Genomic DNA, 19,227 nt, shown 5'->3' on the forward strand with positions numbered 1-19,227 from the left:
CAGGGCCACATCGCAGTCAGAGATCCCCTCCCTCCCTCCTTCCCTCCTTCAATTGACGCCAAGGGGGCTTGAGCCTGCAACCTTATTCTAGGGGGTTTGGGGGGGAGAGCATGCCTTCTGATCTCTCCTTGTTCTCTCTCTCTCTCCTTGCAGTGTCGATGAGCCCCCTGAGAAGACATCAAGGGTAAGGAAGGGAAGGGAGCAGAAAAAAGGGGGGTTCCTTCCTCTGCATCCCCCTCCTCTTTTCCTCTCCCTGCCCCTCCTTTAAGCTTCTTCCTCCTACTCTAGCCTTCCTCCCCTGAGCTGTCTTCCCATTCCTTCTCCTTTGCCCCTATTTCACTTCTCTATCTATTGTCTTTGACAGGACCCCGAAGAGGCAACACTTCTGGATGTCCCCAGCCTGGAGGATGAGGTGTGGGACCCTCTCCCCAGTTCAAGCAGGTGCGTTGCTCTTTGCCAGGAGGGATGACCATTGCGGCCCTCCTTGTCCTCAGTCCCTGGCCTATCAGGCCTCACCTCCTTATGCCTCCTTATGCCTCTCTTCCAGCTCCCTGGGCCATGAGGAAGGGGAAGATCTGGCCCTGAAGCCTCGGAGATGGTCCTCCATGGACCTAGAGCAGGTAAGGCCCAGAGTTCCCCCCACAAGTCCTGGGACCACCACCGAGGAGGCATCGCCCAACGCCTTCCTCAGGACGCAGAGAGGGGCCTCCTGCATCGACCTTCCAGGTGGCAGGTGTGTCCTAGAGATGTTCTGGTAGGCTGCTCTTTAGCCACAAGAAAGGTATGTTGGGACCCCAATGCCCCATTCCTTCCAACAGGCATCCTACACATCTTCATTGACCATCCCCCTCCCTCCACTTTTGGTCCCAGGAGACTTTCCATGTCTCCCGAGTACCACTGTTTCCCTTCTTTCTTCCTTACAGGCGCAAGAACACCTTCACCGTCTGTGCCAGCTCCTCTGCAGAGGCCATGCCGGCTGTGGATTACGTGGCCCGCAAACATCTCAAGATGGCCACGGACCACTATCTGGAGTCCAACGGGAGGTAAGAGAGCTGGGCCTGGGGGTGCCACTCCCCTGTCCCCATGGGGCTGGAGATAAGCCTGACCCTGGCTCCCTCTTCCCTCTCTTCATTCACAGGGAGTGTGGTGAATTGATGTGCGCCGTTCTCAATTCACCTTACTGCTCCGCGGAGGCGGCGCTCGACCTGTTCCTGGCCAAGGTGAAGGAGGGCCCTTGGCTGACCGAGGAGGGCAAGGAACAGGGGAGCCCCACTTTTGATGCGGCCACAGTAAGGACATCCCCTCCCGCACCCTGTCTTTGGGGAGCTTGGGAAGGAGAGGGGGCCCTCTTTCCTGGCCTTCAGCAGGAGCCCTCCTGGCATTTCACCCTCCTTCTTTCTCTCCGCAGGCAAGAGCGACGCGGGCCATCGGGAAGATCGTGACATACATCAAGGACAGCACTCGCCTGGAGGGGTGGTTCCTGGAGCTTCTGCTCGCCTTGGTGACTAACTACATCGAGGTCACAAGGCCTGGGTTGGAGGCGCCCAGCAGGGACCAGAGCAGCATCTACGTTCCTCAAGAGTAAGGAGGGGGGGGGAGGCTCAGTGGGGCTCCCAGGCCTTTTGGGGGGCCAGATGGGGGACTCAAAGCCTCCACTGGGAAGTAAACTTTTTTCTTTCATTTTCCTGCAGAGAACTGGCGAAGATAATCATCGTGCTGCTGAAGAGGGTGGCCCGGGTGTCTTTCAAGGAGACCTCCAAGGAGATGCTAGAAGACCTCAGCATCTGCCCTGAGGGAATAGCCCTCCTGTTGCGGTAAGGAGCCAAGGGCCGGAGGAGGTTTGGGGAGAAGGCACAGCCTGGTCTCTCTGGCTGCTTTCCCTCACAGGGTCCCTTTTGTCTTCCAGGAGCTTCCTCAAGTCCTCCTCCTCCCTGCTCCAGCACCTGTATTCCACTTGGGAAACAGAAGCGCCGCTGGAGCATTCGGCCGGAGTGGTGGCCTTCTATATCCAGGTGAGGAGGGTTAGTCAGCCTGGGTTTTGGGCTGGAAGGGGGCCTTAGGATAGGCGGGGGAGTTGAGGAGAGGAGAGGCAGTGCTTCCCTTCCTGGCTCCAGCTCTTCACACTTCTCCTCTTCTCTTTCAGCTGCTGCACACTGGCCAGCGCCCACACTCCCCGGAGAAGACCTGGGCACTGCTGACGGCCTGGCTCCAACATCACAGCCTGGCCGTACAACATCAGAGCAGGCAGGGCCTTCTCCTTCTGTGCAAGACCTACAGGGAGGTAAGTCAGGCACAGCCCCGGCTCCACACTCCACACAGAAGGCCAGCTGAGTCTAGATCCAGCAGGCCTTGCTCTTGCAGTCGTTGGAAGAATGTACGATGCAGAAGGTCCTAGGGGGTCCCTTCCCCAACCAAGGGGGAGGCCTGCGTCTAGACGTTCTCTGCAGGGGACCTCTTAGGCATGGCCCTCCTTTCTCTCTCTTTGCAGACCATGAGGCTCCAGGAGCTCCTGGACGGGGTCCTTGGGGGGCTGCAATCCCCCCACATCAACGTCGTGCTGGTGTTCCTGGGCCTGGCTGGCCAGCTGGGGGCCCTGCTGCACAAGGAAGACCAGGGCCCTGCGAAGGCTCACCTGGCTGCCGGATGCCGCCCTCTCTTCCACCACGTGAGTCTTGGCCCCTGGTCCATTTTGGGGGGGGGGGGTGTAGACTTCCCCCTCTCCCCAAGCCCTGAGAAGGGGCTTCACACAAAGAAAGGGGGACAAAGAAAGTCTCCTTTTCCTTTGTTTTTTCAGGAGGCGGCAAAGATCAGGAAGGCAGCCCTGGAATGCTTTCAGCGTTTTCTCTGGCGCCCGGAACATCAACATGAGGAGCACAACACCATCCACGACCTCCTTACGGTGCTGGTTCACGTGGAGGATGAGGACGAGGAGGTGGCCAAGGTGGGAGGGAGGCCCAGCACTGGCCCCTCAAGGCCTTGGGGCTCAGAACAGGGGTCAAGGGGGGGAGGAAGGGGTCACTTGCCCTCCAAGTGGGCCTGACTCCTTCCCTCTTCCTCCTTCTCCTCTTTGAAGACTGCGAGAGAGACCCTCAGGGAGGCAGCGGAGGTCCTGCGATGGCACCTGGAGGACTGCGTTCTGGCGGGAGACACCTTCAGCCTGCAGGAGCTGCTTTACAAGATCTCCAAGCGCCTGGTCAGTGCCGGTCCTGAAGCCTGGGAGTCAGGGGGGCCTTATGCCCAGCAGGCATAGGGAACCCCTTTTTTGACCTCATCTCTCTCTCTCCTCCAGATCCAGCACTGCAGCTCCAGGAGTGAGTTGGAGGAGCAGGTGTATGGCTGCCTGCCTTTTTTCAAGAGCAAGCTTCCCTCGGCCAAAAAGGCAGCGGCCATGTTGCTCGGTAAGGGACCGGGAGGGAGCTTGGCCCCCTTTGTGCCCATTCTTGGCTTCTAGCTCACTCTCTGGGGCAGCAGGAGTGCCCTCTTCCCCAGAGGACCCCTCTCCCTCCACCCTGGGCCAATGTAGAATGGCCCTTCGAGCTCATTCTGGGAACCCAGAGCCTTATTGGGGGGAGAGCAAAGACCAGGGTCCTCTTCCTCCCCTTCTCTCTCTTCCTTCTGCCTGCAAAGGCCCCTCCCCAGCCTCCTCTGGGGCATCCCCCTCCCTTGAGTGTAGTGTTGGGTTCAGGGAGCTCCAGAATGGTCTTTGCTCAGGGAGATGGTCCCTCTCTTCTCTGCCGCCTTCCTTCTCTCCAGGTCACGTGCTTCACAAGAACAGCAACATCTGCACTGAGAGGAACACCTGCACCTACGAGGCCTGTAAGTCAGCCCAAGAGGGACTGGGCCTTGGAAGTGAGGGTCCTGGGGAGTCCGTGTGCCGTCCCTCACCTGCTGACCTTCCTCCCTCCCTTCCTTCCAGGGCTGACCGATCTCCTCGCCGACCATGACCCTGAAGTCAGGAGAGTTGGCTGGCAGACCAAGGCCATCCTCGCCAGGGCCTCCGCCCTCCACTCCCGACACGGGCTGCGAGCTGCTTTTCGGCGCTTGGTGGCAGGCTGCGGGCGAGAAAGGTACCCCCCAGAGTACGCCAAGGGCCCACCCGCCTGATGGACAGGTAAGCAAGGAAGGGAGGAAGGAGAGAAGGAGGGAGGAATTGAGGAAAGAAGAAAGGAGTCTCCTTCACCCAGTCCTCCTTTCTCTGTTCTTTGCAGGAACACCACGATCTCTCTGCGTGTTGCAGGAAGACCTCCGCTTCGCTCCAGCTGTGCCGCAGCTCCAAAGGGAAGTAGCGTTAAGGAGGCGGGAGTCTGCCCTGCCCTGGCCCAGGGAATCCCCGCCCCTTTGCAGAAGGCCCGCCCCCGCTCTGGGCCCCATTGCCACCAGAGGCCCTTGGAGCAGAGCAGAAAAGGAAGACTGCTTGGGCCCCCTCAGGCCCCTCTGTTGAGCTCTGCTCAGTTCTGTGGGAGATTGGGTGGCCTAAAGGGGAGGGGCCACCACCTGCTCCTGGGCCTTCATTCCAAGCCTTGGGTTGGGCCCCGCCTTCTTTGACCTCCGGACTCCCCCACCCTGACCCCTCCCTCTCAGCCTGGGATGCCACCACCGCTTCCTCCCTCCCTCCAAGGTGGCATCCCCACAAGGGCACCTCCCACCCCTTGCCCAGCCCAGGTGTGCTGCCCCTCCTCCCCCTCCCCTCCAGGCGCAGCCAGGCCTCCCTCCTCCTGAGCCCCTCCCCCCAACCACACCCATTGTCCCCTGTCCCCACCCAGTCAGAAGGGTCAGGAGGGCAGGGATCAAGAGGAGGGTCACGGGCCACAGCCCCACCTGTCCAGGGAAATCAAGAGACCACACTCCACTTGGTGAAAGGCGGTTTCACCGCTAATGGAGTTGGCCTTTTTGGGGATGCACTGATCGGACAAATGTTCAGTGCATCCCATTTAGATGTGCACATTAATCTGCAGAACATGGTCCACATGCAGATCTTATCTCAGGAATGTCTGGAGTTGTATAAGACACTCTCCAAAGACATGGGTCATTAAGGAAGGAGACCTGGGGTCTCTCCTCCCTGGGTTTTTCTATAGGGACTCAGGAAGGAGAAGGAAGGAAGAGCCAGGGTTTTCCACAATAAAGGACCCGTCTGGATGGGCCCCAAAACACCTGGAGGAGCAGTTTGAGAAACTTTCAGTCAACTCGCAATTAATTCGCCACAAACCAGGAAAACCTTGGTTTGTGGTGAATTTATTAGATAGTGGATTTATTCCGTGCCTTCTTGGAAGGCGTGGGATAAACCCACTACTTCCGGTGTCTAGATTGCAGTCCAGACACCATTTTGACAGTTTTCTGGACTAAATTAGTCCGGAAAACTGTGGGAATGCCATTCCCTCCCCCACATCCCCCAAACCTCCTTTAAAAGTAAAATAAATTTAAGTAAGTTTATTTTACTTTTAAAAGGGGTTTGGGGGCTGTGGGGTAGGAGGCTAGGGTCTGCAGATGTTCTGCTCGGCCAGTCCCAGAAGAACGTCTAGACACCCACCCCAGAAAGCATGCGCTTTCAGGGATGGGTGTAGACAGGCCCCCAGGAGCATCCACGTTTTTTAAATGCAGATGCTCCTGGGATAAAGGGCTGCCTGGAAGCACTCTTGGACTTTGACTCATATCATCCTAATCGCTAGTAAGCTGACTGGGATTTCAGCAAACTGACCTCCAAAACATGTTGAGAAGCACAATTTGAAGGGCTATCCAGATAGGACACAAAATGTGCGCCCTCCTGCGTTTTTCTGAGAGGTGTCAGATGACGGCCCACGTAAACGTGAATGCATTCCTAACAAAGCAGGAAAACCCTGCTTTGTTTCAAGGTAATTTAACTGCTGGAAAGACATGGGTCTTTCAGGAGACCTGTGTCTTTCCAGGTAAGGGAGCGGTGTAGATGGGACTGGGAATTGCGCCGTGCGACTTCCAGTTCCCCTCTATACAATCTACCTTGGATTTCTTGGGCTCCTGGAGCCCCAGAAATGTAAGAAACCCCCTCCCCAAACACCTTCCCCAAGGGCTGCATTGGAATTGCATTTGTATTTTCCAGTGTAGCCCCTGAGGAAGGCTGGCCCATTAGTGGCTGCCAGTTGCCTGGTAGTCATCCCCCCTCTTCTGGAGCTGTGTCTCCCGATGGGCCTTGATGCTCCTTGGGTTCACTTTGGGCCCTCCACCCACCCCACCTCACCTGGACGCACCTGGAAGGAGGCCTGGCTGCTGGGGGTCATGGAGGAGGAGAAGCAGGAAGAGGAGGGGTCACTGACACAGCTTGTGGTTTTTGCAGGGCCTTCCCGGATGGAGGACGCCAAGGGACAGTGACCCATCGAGGGACATGAACTGCAAGGGACTCTGATCAGCGAGGGACTCTGACCATTGTGGGACGCTTGACATTGAGGGACCCTGATCAGCAAAGGACCCTGGCCATCGAGGGACCCTAACCATCGAGGGATGCTTGACATTGAGGGACCCTGACTGGCGCCTGTAAGAACAAGAAGAGGGAAGACAGGACTTCGATAAATATGTTTGGATGTCTCGTTCTTTTGTAAAATGTTAAAGTGTATGTTGTTATTTACCATGTAATATGATTGTCTTTCTTGTATAGGAGAGGATCCCACTGCCCCGTGGAAGCGCTGCTCTTCCCCTTTGGCTGCTCTGGCTGCCTCCTGTGAATCCGGGGCTTGCAGGGGAGGGAGGCCCAGGCCTCTCTGGCAGAGGAGGGTCTCCAAGGCCCCCCTCCCTCCTCTGCAAATCCCAGGACTCACAGCCCAGCCGCTAGAGGAGAAGAGACGCCCTTGGACAGCGCAGTGAGAGAGGCCCCCTAGTCTGTGTGTTGTAGTTTTATCTTGTGGATTTGTGTAGTCTAATATTGTATTCTTTAATGTCTGGGTAGAATAAATGTACTCTTTTCTTTTTAATGTGGCACTTTCCTTAGATTCCTTTCGGGAGGGAGACCCAAACTGCCCAGGACCTGCAACTCAGGCCCCATCCACACTGACCCTTCCATGCAGGTTGAACGGCATATGAGCTGGATCTAGATTTCACTCTCTCCCAGGATCTGATCCCAGATTATCTGCTTTGAACTGAATTTATGTGTCTGCACTGCCAGATAATCTTTGTTAAACAGATAATCTGGGATCACATTCTGCTACGTAGGGCAGGGTAGATCCAGCCTGAGTCTGCACTGACCATCTTATACAGTTCTACCTGCATGAAATGACAGTGTAGATAAAGCTATAGGCCCCATCTGCACTGCCATATAATCTGTTTTCAGAATGCTTGTTAATTGTGGTTCAACCTGGTAGTGTAGGGCCCCTTCTACACAGCTTTATAAAATCCAGGTTCTCTGCTTTCAACTGGATTATTTTGCAGAGTAGATTGATTCAGGTAATCCATTTCAAAACAGATAATGTGGAATATCTGCCTTGATATTCTGGATTATAGGGAAGTGTAGAAGGACCCTAGATGGGTCCTAAGAGGAGGAAATGAGAGGAGATGACAATGTTCCCATGTAGGCTGGATCTACACTGCCCTATATATCTCAAAATCTGATCCCAGATTATCTGCTTTAAACTGGATTATATGAGTCTATACTGGGAGAAGCAGATAGTCTGGGACCAGAAACTGGGATATGGGACAGTGCAGATCCAGCCTGAGTTCATACTACATGAAATGATAATGTAGGTAAGGTTCTAGGCCCCACTGACACTGGCATAGAATCCCGTTTCAGAATACATATTACCTGCGGTTCAAACTGGATTCTATGACAGTGTAGATGGAGCCATGGCATATAGTCTGTGTTGTATAGGCTTTGTAACCAGGGTTGTCATGTTGGGCAACCCTGACATCAGTTGTGATTTAATATTCTATAGTCTGTTTTGTTTACTTTCTGTAACCATTTCTATAATGTCTGCTCTATAGTGTTAAAAGATCTTTGCTTAGAATAAATGTATCCGTTTCTTTTGAATGTGGCGCTTTCCTTGGATTCCTTTGGGGAGGGAGACCTCAACTGCCCAGGACTTACAACTCAGGCCCCATCCACACTGACCCTTCCATGCAGGTTGATCTGCACTATATAGTGAATATAGACTCATCCATATATGTCTGTACTGAATATATAATCCAGTTCAAAATGCATGCAATGTACAGTTTAGATGGAGCCAAAGGCCTCATTTGCACTGCCGTATAATCCAGTTTTAGAATTTGGATTAAATGCAGTTCATAATGGATTATATGGCAGTGTAGGTGGGGCCTAAAAGGAAGAAGCGAGAGAAGACAACAATGCTACTATGTAAGATGGATCCACACTGCCCTGTTCCCCAGGATCTGATCCCAGATTATCTGCTTTAAACAGGATTATATGAATCTGCACTTCCAGATAATCTGGGATAAACAGATTATTTGGTATAGGATCCTGGGATATGGGACAGTGTGGAAGGGATCGTAGTCTGTGCAAATGTGTGTGTCATTAAACTGTGTCATGTTGAGATCATGTTGTGACCACGATGACATGGCTGTGCCAATAAAGTTTGTTAAATTCCATTAAGAACTGTTTGTGTGTGTGTTTTAAAATGCTTCGCTGGGGGGATCTTGTCCTTGTGGAAATGCAAAAGTGTAGATAGTAGCGAACCCTGTTCTTAGTAGTCTGCAAATGGAGAATGTGTCCAAAGTGTTGTTTGTTTTTTTTGTGTGTGTTTTTTTGTTGTGTCAGGAGCGACTTGAGAAACTGCTTGTATTAAAGATAGTGAACATTTCAAGAAAAGAGGTGCCTGTTCTTATGTTGGCAGTAACATAAGTGGATGCACAAGAGTCCAATTTTTTATATTTAAAATCGGAGAATACAGTTATTTTGCTACATTTGTTCTGATTCTCTTTTTAAAACCTTTCTACTCCCATTATGTCAGAAATCGTGAATTTTGGATGGTTGCTTTGTTTGTTTTTCATGTCAGGAGTGACTTGAGAAACTGCAAGTCGCTTCTGGTGTGAGAGAATTGGCCATCTGCAAGGACATTGCCCAGGGGACACCTAGATATTTTGGTGCTTTATCATCCTTGTGGGAGGCTTCTCTCATGTCCCTGCATGGGAAGCCAGAGTTGATAGAGGGAGATCATCCACACTCTCCTTGGATTTGAAACTGCAACCTGTCGGTCTTCAGTCCTGCTGTCACAGGGATTTAACCCACTGCGCCACCGGGGCTCCTTAGTCCAAGCTGTGAAGCTGTGGCGAAAAAGTCTAATGCGAATCTAGGCTGCATCAGTAGGAGTCTCATGCCTCAATGGAGGGGAGCCACAGTCCCATTCTGCTTGCACTGGGATCATCCTGTGTTCCTTTCTGGAGACAACAATCCAAGAAGAAAAGGGACAGGCCGAAGTGTCCAGAGAAGGAAGGGCCACCCAAAGGGTCAAGGAATGTTTGCAGATTGTTCTTTTCAGAGCCAAACTAGACATCCCAGGGAAGAACACACTGGATGCAAGGAGTCGGCTGATACCAGTCTCTTTGAGCAAATGCCCAAAAAAGACAAAGCAATGAATATGTAGCTTTCCTAGTCTTAGGGTGACACCACACTATAGAACAAATGCCCTTTGAGCCCATGTGAACTACTTTGCCTCAAGGCTGTGGAATCCTGGGAGTTGTAGTTTAGCTGACAGGGTCAGTGCAGATGGGGCCTGAGTCTTAAAGTGCATCTGTGCTATAGAATTAACTCGCTATTGAAGTAAAAGACAGTCTTTTAACTTATGGAGATATATATGGATGAGTCCAGGTGGCCTTTTATTGTATCGTACTGTCAAATAATGCAGAAGAAACATGGTACGGATCAAGCTCCAGCGCATGCTTCAGCTCAAGTGACTTGTGTTAACAAACATACATTACTTTCAATAGCTGTAATATAAAAAAGTAACACTTAAATGCAACTATTTTATGAATTGTTTACTTCCAGGGAGTTAGTCTTGTGACTGTTACTAAAGACTCTTCCAAAGTAACTTCCTACGGCAAAACATGCAAGCGGGGTGACATTAGCTGGCACTGTCAATAACCATTCAAGGATTTGAAGAATGCATCTACAATGTAAAATTAATGCAGCTTTTTTTAGAGGGATAAAGCCAGGTAGAAATAGTAGTAGTAGTAGTAGTAGTAGTAGTAGTAATAATAATAATAATAATAATAATAGTCTAAAAACTGTGGCGATATTTTAGAATACCTACAGTGTCAAAACATTCTGGTGCCTCTTCACTTTAGCAATCTCTGGATTCCATAGCATCAGACTGATATCGAGCTCTTTTTGGGGGTTCTCCCAGCGAGGGGAGTCCCTAAGGACCACTAATGGGGTCCTGACCTTGGTGAGCTGCCAGCGGATGCCAATGCAAAAAGACGCAAAAATATTAAGAATTAATCTCACCAGAGGCTGAAGAGGTACCCAGCGACCGAAGCGTTTATTTAGCGATTCAGCTGAAAAGGATGCATTACAGGGATATTTCCTCTATAAGCATAACATTACAGTGATTTTTGGCATATTTATACAGACAGAACAAAGGAAACCCAGTTTGAAACTTCCGCCCGCCTTCCTTCAGCTGGCTTTTCCCTGATTGGCTGGCCCTGGAAGAGCTAGGAGGAGGCTTGGCCGCATGTCCCGCCTCTCAGCCAACCAGCGGGCGCTGCTGCCTCCAGGGGGCCAATCGGAGCCTCCCTAGCGCCTCCGAAGATGGTCCAATCAGCAGTCCGGAGGCGGGACATGGCTAGACAGCTCAGAGGGGGCAGGATGCCCGGGAGGCATCTTGCCAGCCGACTGAAAGCCTTTGCTGCTGGCCCGGCAGGGTGGCAGACAGGGGAAACAAAGGGATTTCCTGAGTTCTGATAGCAGATGTGTATAGGCATAAAGGGAGGGCTATGGGTGGCATTTGGATCTCAACCTTGTGGACAAAGGGGGTCCTTAGTCACAAAGGAGCGTACACAAATGCCATGATTGATTTAATCAGTCCGTTTTCCGGGGTTTCGGCTAACAAATCTTTGGCTTTGTTTGTCTGACTCTGAAAAACAAAGCCATAAGATATTGCCAGTATTTGTCCATGCAATGCCAATATGAATGGAGTTTCTTCTAAGGAAATTGGATTCCTTAGCTGTAATCCCCAGGTCACATACTTTAGTAGGGTAAAGTTCAAAGGGGAAAAGTAAGGAAAAGGGTGAGGGTACATCTCATTTCATATCATATATTCCATAGACCTTCATAAGCTCATAGATTTCATAAAAAGGGGTCCCCATCCCATCCCAATCCCATCCCAGCAAAGTTTATTAGAAGTTACAATAATTGATAAAGGCAATCCATCAGAGTTCTTGAGGTATGATCTGCTTGGCAAGGACACACACACAGACGGGGGCCATTCTCCCCAAGCGGCTGGGTTTTGAGTTCGTAGAGGAAGTTCATGATGATAGGGCATCAAGTCAATCAGTGAGGGCAGAAAGGTCCACAAAGAGTCCGCAAATGGTGGAGAGTGGGGAGAACTACATTTCCCTGATCAGGGGCCAGGGTCCAGTGCACAAGCCAGAGAATTCACAGAGAGGAAACAGGAACCCAGTTATGTGTGCTGGGCCAGGAAGCAGCAGAATCCATTGTCCGGCCCTTGGCGAACTACAAATACTTGGGGGGGAAGATGCTCTGCATCAAGACATGAAGCCCCTATAGCCCCCCCCCCCCAATTCTCATGGTGGTCCACGAGAAGGCCTTACTGGTACATTATTTAAACTGTTATGTTTATTAATATCATGATCTGATCACCATTCTCAATATATCCCATATGTATGGGGATATTGGGGTAACGGTACAAAAGGTTTGCTAGGATAGACCCTCTTTCACCCAGACTCAGCCCCCCCCCCATCAAACTCAGCCCCCCCCCCCCTGAAATCAAAATCCTGGCTACGGGCCTGCATAGCATTGAACCGTGGCAATCAAAGTGGTGTCAAACTGCATTAATTCTACAGTGTAGATGAACCTTTAGTCCTTACAAACAAAATACATTCCTCTCTCTTAAGGGTGTATCTGCTCTGCAAATGTCATGGCTCAATGCTATGGAATTCTGGGAGTTGCAGTTTTGCAAGGTCTGCAGCCTTCTGTGTCAAAGAATGCTGAGAAAGTGAAATGCTTTGCAAACGACAACTCCCAGGATTCCATCGCACTGGACCACAAATGTCAGCGTGGGGTCAAACTAATCCTGAGTCCAGAGCTTGAACCAATTCACCACGCTGCCTCTCTGTTTCTGGCACTTTTGGGCAAAGAAGGCAGAAGGCCTGTCAAACTACATCTCCCAGGGTTCCCTGGTGTTCAGGTGTCTTTCCCCAGGTGAGTGTCAGTTCCTCCTCTTGTCCTCCAGGGGGCCCTTGCCATGTGCTGCAGTGTCAGTGTTTATTCCAGGAAGGAAAGTGAAAGAAGCCAAAGCTCAGCACATTGAATCCCAGCTGCCTGTTTCTCTTTGTTATTGAAGACCCCCAATCCCACCCCTAATCAAAAGAAGACATAGCTTGGTTGTGGGAATGGCAGTTTCCCAAGGATGGAAGTCCAGATGAATTGGAAATGGCCTCCATCCCCATGACCTCCCTTGTGCAAGAACCAGCAGTAGCCCACACTCCATAGCCCCCAAGTCCCTGCACACGAGCATACACCCCCAGCTCAGCTGTTTGACTCAAGCCCGTATGCTCCAGCAAATCTCTGCAGCTTCAATGGAGATTGCCCAGTTGATCCCCTCCCTTCCTCAAGTAATATTGAAAAACAAAAAAACTCTGAAGGTGTTTGGGCTAATTAAGAAGAGGAAACAGCAGAGAACCTCAAGATTCTGAATTTAGTTTCATTTTCAGCTTAAAATTCATCCCCTTTTCAGGAAAACAATTGGCTTCTTAGGCACGCCATGACCAACTCAGGCTGTGTCTATGTCGTCTCATTAATACAATTTGACAGCACTGTGTCTGCCTTAATAAAGGCAGTCTCCAAGGTTCTGTAGGTCTGTTCTAAAGTTTAATTTGTATACCTTTTTAAAGTGTGTCTCCAGATATATATTAGCCATCCCCTACCATGTGTTGCTGTGGCCCACATGGGGGTTCTGTGTGGGAGGTTTGGCCCAATTTTATCGTGGATGGGGTTCAGAATGCTCTTTGATTGTAGGAGAACTATAAATCCCAACAAGTACAACTCCCAAATGTCAAGATTCTATTTTCCCCAAACTCCACCAGTATTCACATTTGGACATTTTGAGTATTTGTGTAGAGTTTGGTCCAGACCCATCATTGTTTGAGTCCACAGTGATCTCTGGATGTAGGTGAACTACAACTCCAAAACCAAAGGACACACCAAACCCTTCCAGTATTTTCTGTTGGTCATGGGAGAACTGTGTGCCAAGTTTGATTCAATTCCTTCGTTGGTGGGGTTCAGAATGCTCTTTGATTGTAGGTGAACTATAAATCCCATCAACTACAACTCCCAAAATATCAAGGTCTATTTTCCCCAAACTCCACCAGTGTTCACATTTGGGCATATTGTGTATTGTGCCAAGTTTGGTCCAGATCCATCAACTACAACTCCCAAATGACAAAATCAATTTTTGAGTGAAGGACATACATTGGGTTGTTAGGTATCTTGTGTCCAAATTTGGTGTCAATTTGTCCAGTGTTTTTTGAGTTCTGTTAATCCTACAAACGAACATTACATTATATATATATATATATATATATATATATATATATATATATATATGCCCGACTGCTTATTGGAGGGAAGGATAGGAGAGGCAAAGATGAAGTACTTTGGCCACATCATGAGAAGAAAGGAAAGCTTAGAGAAGACAACGATGCTGGGGAAAATGGAAGGAAAAAGGAAGAGGGGCCGATCAAGGGCAAGATGGATGGATGGCATACTTGAAGTGACTGGATTGACCTTGAAGGAGCTGGGGGTGGTGACGGCCAACAGGGAGCTCTGGCGTGGGCTGGTCTATGAAGTCACAAAGAGTTGGAAACGACTGAACGAATGAACAACAAACACACACATATCTTCTTCGTGGTCTCCGTGAATCACACAGTTCACTGTTTGGAACCTTCTACAATCTAAAATGTTTTGGAGATAACCCTGCCCACCATCCTGGGATAACCCTGCCCACCACCCCTCTGTTTTGATTCTAAAATAGCACCGATTGTTAGATGCACATCAATTTCAGTAACAGAAACAGAGAAAAAAGCTTTATTCATATATACAAACAAATTTATGTATATAAAGATGCACCCAATTGTAGAGATGTTTACAAGGAGGAATAGTGTAACTAGGCAGTTCCAAAAATATGGCCCAATGTTACCTAAGTTCCGCACTTTAACATGGCCCTCCGCTCTACAATCCTGACATTTTAATGCCCATGAACATTATCCTCCCAGCCCTGTCTTTCTGAATTATGCACTTTCCCTTAGCTCTGTCTAGGAATTTGCACAAACCCAGAGCCCTCTGAACTCAGCACTTTTATCGTTCTGTATGGTACTATTTGTATGTTATGTTTTATTGTCATATGTTTTGATTTGGTTTTATTTTGATGGTATCTTATTGTGCTATGTTTTTAACTTTGTGCTCTCTGGGCCCGTCCCTTGTAAGCCGCCCCATTCCCTTAGGGGAGATGGAGGTGGGGTATAAAAATAAAATTATTATTATTGTTGTTGTTATTATCTTAGAATAAAAGAAAAAGGGTAATTTTAAAGTAGTCAGGATATTGAAAAAAGAAGCATGTCATACATGCAGGACTTGTATGGTGTTTTCATGTTTACAACATTTTTTTTTGTCGTGTCAGGAGCGACTTAAGAAACTGCAAGTCGTTTCTGGTGTGAGAAACATGGTAAAACAAGCATATGACCATCTACAATCTAGCTATCTATCCATCCCATTTAATTGAGACTGGATGGTTCTACTTCAAATGAAAATTAGCCATAATTTGCAGTGGCTATTTGAGATAGATGGTCATGATGGCTACCATCATCAGGAGATATAATTTCTACCAGAACAAGGAATATTGCAAATGGTAAGTGTTCTGTCGTGCACTGGGTCTGAACAAATTGTCTTTATTCTATAGGACGTATACTTTAAACCCAGTGGGAAGCTGGGGTGCCTCAAAGAGAGATTCTTAGGGATTTCCTGAAGTGATGGTCTTTACAGTCTTTAATGGTACAACAAAGACTTTATTAAGGAACAAATAACAAATCTTCAAACAACACTTCAAGGTTTTCTTATTCTAGTCTTTAAGAGACTGGCACTGACTTGGATTAACTGTACTTTCTCAGCATGAGGAAGAACCCTTTATAATCTCTCCCAGGCTGTCTATTATCTGGGCCTCGCTGGTTTGGGTCTTACTACCGATCCTAACTGCGTCTGGACATCGAGTAAACCTACCAAGCCAAGGCTTGAAGATACTTCAGCTGGAATTCAGTGGTTTTGTAATGCTGTCCTGTGGGAACTTCAGGGCTGTTTTCCCCTCTGGTGCTGTGAGGCTGAGAGGCTGTGAGCTCTCAGCCAGAGCCTTTGGGATCCTTTCCTTCTGTTCCTGTTTCCCTGAATAATCCCCAGATGATCACCGGATGATCCCCAGATGATCTTCAGGAATGAAGCTTTTCCTACGGGACGAGCTGTCTGTGTCCTATAGACTAGCTTCCTTGTGTGTAACTGATTAAAAATGGCTCCCTTCTCTTCTGAAAACCCAAAAGGGGGCGGAACTAAGGAACCTAATGATGATGGACAGGTGGCCGGTCCTATAACCACAAACTTTAACAGGAAGCCACCCTTCTGCAAAATCCCAAACCTTGGCTGCAAGCAAAGACTTAATACAAGGCAAATAAAGTGGGAGCTTCTGGTACAGCTGTAACAGCACAGTAAGGGCTGAATGAGGCATGCAACCTAAGGTCTTTTGCAAAGAAAATAAATTATTTTATTACTACTCATTTTCATTCCTAGAGAGAAATGTGACTGAAAAGAAGGCTATACAGTGCAAAGAAGATTTAAGAGCAAGGCCGTATATACCTATCTGCACTACAATATAACCCTATAACGGTTTTGCTCAGAACTAAGCTGCACTGAGGAAAGTCTGGAAAAAGTTACTTTTCTGAACTGCAATTTGCCCAACCCATGATTGTGGGAGTTGAACCCAAAATATATATTTTCAAGCTTGGAAATAAATGAGACTTTCCCAGATAAATGTGTACAGCTTAGTCATGCAGATATCATGATGAATTCAGTTGTCTTCTTGCTTAGTTAGAAGAGAGAGCACATAAAGAACCACAAACAAGGGCACCAAAGCTGCAGGCTCTCCTGTTCCTGAAAGATGAGCTTCGGTTTTCTGAACGGTCACTCCACTCAATTCAATCATTGCTCCCATTATAAGCATCTCTTCTTCAGATAAGACCTGGATGTCTACAGTAAATTTCTTTTCATAGTTGCTTAGAATATTGCCTAAAATGATATCGATCTTTGGAAACATAAAAGAAGCAAAATCAAACCACACAAATCAAAATATTCATTTAAATAAAAAATCATTGTTGTTTTTCTATGGAAAAACTATAGTGTGTACAGCCATGTATCACAATTTGATTATGGAACTCTTTTGCCATAGTTAGCTTTGCCAATGCTGAGAAGCTTGCAGGCAAATTACATTTTACATTTTAGAAAGGCAGAGGTATATGGAAGGCTCATATGAACTCATGCCCTTTTGCACCACACAGTTATAGTGCCATTGATCCACTTTAATCGGCATGGATGCATCATATGGAATCCTGTGGGGTTTTTTTTGTTTGTTGCTGCTGCATTAAAACTTAAAAGTGTCTGCAAATCCTAGGATTCCATAGAATTCACACGTATTTCAATTTTGTAAAAGGAGTATCTACTGTCTATTAAGTCTGAGTGTCAGCTGCATTAAGATCACTTCTGACCAAAAGGTCACGAGTTCGAAGCCAGCCCAGGTCAGAGTGAACTTCCGACCAATTGTGTAGCTTGTTGTCGACCTTTGCACCCCGAAAGACAGTTGCATTTGTCAAGTAGGAAAATTAGGTACCACCTATGTGTGGGGAGGCTAATTTAACTAATTTACAAGGCCATAAAAAAGACGCCAGCAAAGCACTCCAGCAAAAGCATGCGGGGAATGCGGAAGTACTTTATCAGTGTCGCAGATGGACGATGAAAGCGAAAACTCCCCTGGCGGCCAGAAAAGTTAAATAGCCTCTGAGTGTCTGTCTATAACTGTTGTGTGTCTTTGGCATTGAATGTTTGCCATATATGTGTACATTGGAATTCACCCTGAGTCCCCTGCGGGGTTAGAAGGGCAGAATATAAATACTGTAAATAAATAAATAAATATTAACATGTCTGGTAAAACATGTAGGGAATGTGTGATTAGAGTTCTCACCAGTTCCAGCTGCTTGGGCACAATCTTTTTTTCTAGAGATTCTTCCAAGAGCATCAATTGTTCTTGCAGTTCTGAGAAAGAGAGCAAAACAATCAGTGGAAGGAAAGGGTTCCATACTAGGGCAGAATGGCTGAAGCAGAGAGCTGACAAGATTATTCTTATCAGCAGTAGGATAAGAAAGAGCCATAGTTTGCTCTAGCATGCTGGGACATGCAAATGAAGAGAAACCTCTTTTTCACTGAGTGGTTGTCCTCTCACAGTAGTAACTGGGCAAATCTGTGAGAAACTCTAGGAGAATAGGCCATGAGAGAGCTGTGAGAAATTTCAAGCAGCTTGAGATTTTAAATGCAGCAGTTATCTGCAAGATCAACATCTGTACAACGGAATCAGAAGAGGCTCATGGGCTGAAAGGTCTTTTAGTGACATACATTCGAATGGTCACTGTATTTTGGACATTGTGATCCTTACCATCCAAGGCTTCTAGAAAATAAACAACTGCCTTTGCAAGTTCAGGGATGATGACTCCACTGTGATCTTGTAAATTCTCCACCAGATCTTGCAATTCTGGCTTGTCTGCCTTCAGCTTGCATTGGCCAGAGGTTTCAAGTGACTCCTCCAGCTAATAGCATAAAGAAAAAGGTAATGTCAATGCCAACCAGTTACATGGACCTAAATGCAGGGATTTAGGGGCACACAAATGAAAGGAAGGGTTGCTATGTGATGAAATCTGAATCAAGAGCATGAAGGAGTGTTGAGTAATTTTGAGGATGAATTTGGTTTGGTTCTGTCCTTTAAATCAGTTCATGTGAGAGAACTGATGTAAACATAAAATAGATAGCCACTGGCTAGTTTTAATTTTCCTGCCAAAAAGATTATAAATCAGATAATCTCCTAAACATTCCTGCCGATAAGATTCCTTTGAAGGATGTGTGAAGGGGCTTCCATGGAATAATATTCTGTAAAAGAGCAACAATGACTGCTGTGGTGCAAAGAAGAAAATTTGCGCATATTTCATCCTCCATTGCAAGAACAAAAGAGTTGCAAATGTTTTCATTCCACTGCTCTTATTCTTTTTCATGGCATACTTTCAATGGTTCTTAACACTTGCATTTTAATAGAATTATAACGTTAGCCCCGAGTCCCAGGATTGGGCGAAAGGCAGCAATTTAGAAAAGACTGTAATAATAATAATAATAATAATAATAATAATAATAATAATAATAATGTAATACTCATTTTTTTTTGCAATTTTTCAATTATTCTTCATATTTGGAGATTTTAATTTTTCACCAAAAGTACCTTGGATTTTGCAGGGAAAAAACACAATAACCTTAATGCAAAGAACACTGTATTTGTGCATTTTGTGTTAAAGTGCATTGGTTTCTAAATGAAAATGTTTTAGGTCAAAATGGTTTTTTTTTAAGCAGGGTGGGGGTTGCAAGTTAACTTTTTGTCCTGAAATACAAAACAATGTAATGAATTTCTTTTGGCAGGGTGACTTTCTCACTCTTTCTCTCAAAGGAGAAAGGAATTTGTAAATAACTTTTACACATTTTCCAGTCAATGGGTGACGGCAGTCCCCGAGTTACAAGCACACTCAAGCAAGAACAAGGTTGTAACAAACGGACGTGAGAGAAATCTACCCCCAGGAAGGGAAATGCACTCTTGGAAGAGTCATCAAGGGGAAAAGGTCTCTCCATTGAAGCTTCATCACCAATCCTTGTTTCCAAGACAAGCCACATTTTTCAAAATCCAGTTATCCCAGGGACAGAAAGTGAAGCAAGATCTTCTGAACAGGGGC

General features: G+C 47.5%; 1 long non-coding RNA gene across 1 annotated transcript; it reads left to right on the forward strand.

Moving 5' to 3' along the window:
- The first annotated feature begins 371 nt into the window (after window positions 1–371).
- On the forward strand, window positions 372–942 carry LOC137097269 (uncharacterized). Its single transcript, XR_010910101.1, has 3 exons — window positions 372–441; window positions 548–620; window positions 924–942. It is a non-coding gene; the product is annotated as an uncharacterized lncRNA (long non-coding RNA).
- The last annotated feature ends 18,285 nt before the right edge of the window (window positions 943–19,227 follow it).

Source organism: Anolis sagrei, chromosome 6 (assembly GCF_037176765.1).
Source record: "Anolis sagrei isolate rAnoSag1 chromosome 6, rAnoSag1.mat, whole genome shotgun sequence".
Taxonomy (NCBI): Eukaryota; Metazoa; Chordata; class Lepidosauria; order Squamata; family Dactyloidae; genus Anolis; species Anolis sagrei.